Below are 4,604 nucleotides of genomic sequence, written 5' to 3'. Positions count from 1 at the left end.
TATCAAGTTACACATCTAGTCCTTTCTCTCTCTCTCTCTCTCTCTCTCTCTCTCTCTCTCTCTCTCTCTCTCTCTCTCTCTTTTCTTTCCTTCTTTCTTTCTGGAAACAGTGTCTTACTAAGACACCACATAGCAGGCTGGGCGTGGTAGCGTACACCTTTAATCCCAGCACTCCAAAGGCAGAGGCCGGCGGATCACTGTGAGTTCGAGGCCAGTCTGGTCTACAAAGTGAGTACAGGACGGGCAGGGCTACACAGAGAAACCTTGTCATAAAAAAATAAATTAAAAAAAAAAAAAAGAGGCAGGATAATGTTTGGAAAGCTTTCATGAGGAAGTGGTAATAGGCAGCTTTAAATGTATTCCAAAACCGGGTGGTGGTGGTGCATGCCTTTAATCCCAGCACTCGGGAGGCAAAGGCAGGTGGATCTCTGTGAGTTCGAGGTTAGCCTGGTCTAAAATGTGAGTCCAGGACAGCCCAGGCTACACAGAGAAACCCTGTCTCGAAAAACCAAAAATAAAAATATTTTTAAAAATCCAAAAGCTGAAATACAACCCGTGCCGTTCAGGACACACTAACCCGCAAACACGGCACCATGACGTCAGAACAGAAGAAGCAGGGATGTCGCCGTGCCCTTTCCCTCTGAAGCTGTGAAGCAGGTCATAAGACTGACTTCCAAGGGTGGCTTCCTCATGCTGGCAGGAAAGGAAGGTGTTTCTCCTCAAAGACACAGAGACGCCCAGAAGAATCTGAACAAACAGGCTGGCCAAGTTCACCCTCATTTATTAGCATGAGCTCACGCTCTCTTTGTTCAGCTGTACCCCTGCACTCCCGTCCACGCTCCATCACGCCTAAACCTAAGTACAGAGTTTGCTCCTTTGGATCCTCATGGCTGAAGGCCTCTGTGTCACATAAAATTGGTAGCAATAAACTTCTATGTTTTTCTCTTATTAATCTTTTTATTATATGTTTGTTAATCACAAAGCTTTGCCATGGGTAAAGGAAAATGTTGCTTTTTGTCTCCTCTGCAGAACCAGTGGAAAGAGACTGTAAAAATGTACCTCTGACTATTGGTAAGAGAGTCTTAGAATGATTGTGCTAGAAATAAGAGGAAAAGATGCCAAGAGTGCTTCTTTGTCAGTCACCTCCTTTTAAATGACCAGAAAGTTGTTTAGTAACCAGCTTGTAAATTAGAATGTTGTGATGGTGGGAGATCTTTTTCTTTGTTTCTTTGTTTCTTTCTTTGTTTCTTTCTTTGTTTCTTTCTTTTCCTCGTGACATGGGGATGGGGGAAGGAGGGAAGAGACGGGGGCGGGGTGGAGGGAAGCGCGGGGGGGGGGGGGGGGGGGGGGGGGGGGGGGGCGGGACGGGACACGACATCTGAGACAGGGTTTCTCTGTGTTAGCCTTGGCTGTTCCTGGACTCTCTTTGTAGACCAGGCTGGCCTCGAACTCACAGAGATCCGCCTGCCTCTGCCTTCTGAGTGCTGGGATTAAAGGCGTGCGCCACCACTGGCAGGCTGGGGGATCCTTTTCAAATCTGAGATTTATTATTCTAGTCTCACAGACATACCTCCTCTCCACATCTACCACATTTAAGGACCTCAGTGCTGATACCAGTAAACACATAGAAGGCTTGGGGAGTCTATTCAACTATTTATTTGTGTTAAAAGAACATTCCATTCATTCCTTTTTTACCTAGTTTAGGCCTCTAGTCTCAAAGGCCACTCACTGCAGATGTGTCTCACTTCTATTTCCCAATTTTCTCCATCATTGTACTGAGTGCCTAGGACACCGTCTCCTAACTTTATTAAGTCATGAATAGGGTAGGCATCTCTCGCTTATTTTAATGTTTCGTTGTTGTTTCTTGAGACAGGGTTTTGTATGTAGCCAAGGCTTACCTTCAACCCATAATCCAGCTGCCTCAGCCTTCTGAGTGCTGGGATTGCATGCGTGTGTCACTATATGTGTCCTGAGTGCTGGAATTATTGGTGTATGTCACTAAGCTAACAAATACAGCGGCGGCTGACCCACTCCCTCTACTACCTTTTAGTTAAATTTACCAAATAAACAAAGTCACATGTTAAAATGGGACAATATCCCAACGCTCAGCTGAGAGATAGGGATGAGTAGGACGGCAATGTGTGTGGCCATAACGATCTGAATAAGGCACAGGCTTGGTAGAGCTGGCCTGTAATTCCAGTTGTTCAGGAGGCCGAGGCAGAAGAGTGAGAAGTTCTAAGCAAGCCTGGGAAACTCAGAAATCCCTTATGTTTACATATAAAGTAAAAGAAAAGATGTGGGGCCACAGTTTAGTTGGTAGAGGGACTGCCTAGTGTTCATGAAGCCCTGGGTTTGATCCTTGGTGCTGCACAAACAAACCAAGTATGGTAACGTACCCCTGCAACCAGGAAGCAGAGGGCAAAGGTCACCCTCAGTTACATGTCAAGTAACTGAGGATGTCAACTTGCACCACATAAGACCTGAGACAAATGCCGGGCAGTGGTGGCCCACACCTTTAATCCCAACACTTGGGAGGCAGAGGCAGGTGGATCTTTGTAAGTTCGAGGCCAGCCTGGCCTACAAAGTGAGTCCAGAACAGTCAAGGCTACACAGAGAAACCCTGTCTCAAAAAACCAAAAAAAAAAAAGACCTGAGACAGACCAAGTGGGAGAGAGAAAGACAGGGAGGAGAGAGAGGGAGACAGACAGACAGACACTAAGGATGGAGTTTAGTGGTGATGCACTCACCCAGCATGAGATTTTATTTTTTTTTATTTTTTTTATTTTTTAAATATGTTTATTTAATTTATATGCATTGGTGTGAGGGTGTCAGATCTTGAAGTTACAGACAGTTGTGAGCTGCCATGTGGGTGCTGGGAATTGAACCCAGGTCCTTTCGAAGAGCAGGCAGTGCTCTTAACCACTGAACCATCTCTCCAGCCCCCAGCATGAGATTTTAAATTCAGTTCCCAATACCTAATAGAAAAGAAAGCCAAGCTGCAACATGTCAGCGGTCAACTTGACATATCCCAGAGTTACATAAGGTAATCTGATTTGGGAGAGTGCTTCAATCAAATTGCCCTGTGGACAAGTTTGTAAGGGATATTTTATTATTTATTTATTTTGGTTTTTCAAGACAGGGTTTCTCTGTGTAGCCTTGGTTGTCCTGGACTCACTTTGTGGACCAGGCTGGCCTTGAACTCACAGAGATCCACATGCCTTTGCCTCCCAAGTTCTGGGACATTTTCTTGATTGGTAAGTGACAAGGGGGCCCAGCAGCCTGCTGTTGCTGGTACTATCCTTAGGTAGGGGGTTGCTGGGGTATGTAAGACAGCTAATTGAGGAGATGGTAGAGAGTAACCCCCTTAACAGCATTCCTCCATGGTTTTGGTTCAAGTTCCCGGCTTGTGATCTCACAGTGACTTCCATCAACAATGGACTGTAACCTGTAAGAGGAAATAAACTCTTTCCTCCCTGAGTTGTGTTTTGATAATGGTGTTTAGCACAGCAACAGAAAGAAGAGCCAAAAAGATATTCTATTGTTACCAGGAGAGGGTGTTTATCACTGAAAAAGAAAGCAAACTAGGGCAAACACACACACACACACACACACACACACACACACACACACACACACCCCTCATCCCAGTTCCATATTATTATTAAATAGGCTTTTTCTCCCTGAGTTTGATGTTGTTTACTCATTTATTTGTGCCACGGGGATCAAGTCCCGGCTTTTTCTCATTATAGACCAGTGGTTCTCAACCTCCCTAACACTGCAATCCTTTAATACAGTGCCTCAAGTTGTGGCGACCCCCAACCATAAAATCATGTTGTTGCTACTTCATAATTGTAATTTTGCTACTGTTATGAATCACAATGTAAAGATATGATATGCTGGATACTTGATATGCAACCCATGGGGGTCACGAGTCGAGGCCCATTGCTCTAGTCACTTGTTAAAAAGATTTTTCCTGCCCCTAGAAGTGTTGCAAATGTGGATTCTATATCATGTGCGTGTCCATAGGTGACAGAGAGGAGAGAGGCTATCTCTACACTCAGCATTCTGACATGAATGTCTGAATAATTAGTGGCCTAACAGTCCCTGAAAAAAGTAAGCCTGAGAGCAGGTCCTGGTGGCACATGCCTGTAATCCCAGAACATGGGGAGGCAGAGGCAGGCGGATCGCTGTGAGTTCAAGGCCAGCCTGGTCTACAAAGCGAGTCTAGGACAGGCAAGGCTAACAAAGAGAGACCCTGCCTCAAAAAACCAAAAACCAACCAACCAACCAACCAAACAAACAAACAAACAAACAGTCCTGGCTGTCCTGGATTCACATCACCTCATGAGAGTGGTCAGGCCAGGTTTCCCAGGTTCCTATCCTGGGGAAGGGCAGTTCACTTACAACTTCTACCACATGTGTGGATCACTTTCCCGGAGGACTGCAGCTGGCTAGCGGTGGGGTCAGCTCTCCTGCTCTCATGCCCCCAGGGTCAGCTGCCCCATAATTCCTGGTGAGGTGTGGGGCCAGTTCTGCACAGTCTTCAGACATCAACATGTCCTAGGAGGCAGCCCAGACCAGAGATGTCCACCTGGCCTTTGGTG

General features: G+C 45.9%; 1 non-coding gene across 1 annotated transcript; it reads left to right on the top strand.

Moving 5' to 3' along the window:
* Nucleotides 1–3,972: 3,972 nt before the first annotated feature.
* Nucleotides 3,973–4,102, top strand: LOC127212544 (small nucleolar RNA SNORA17). The gene has a single exon (XR_007833581.1). It is a non-coding gene; the product is annotated as a small nucleolar RNA SNORA17 (small nucleolar RNA).
* The last annotated feature ends 502 nt before the right edge of the window (nucleotides 4,103–4,604 follow it).

The sequence above is a fragment of the Acomys russatus genome, chromosome 30 (assembly GCF_903995435.1).
Source record: "Acomys russatus chromosome 30, mAcoRus1.1, whole genome shotgun sequence".
In the NCBI taxonomy this organism is placed as follows: domain Eukaryota; kingdom Metazoa; phylum Chordata; class Mammalia; order Rodentia; family Muridae; genus Acomys; species Acomys russatus.
This window is presented reverse-complemented; position numbering and strand designations above follow the sequence as displayed.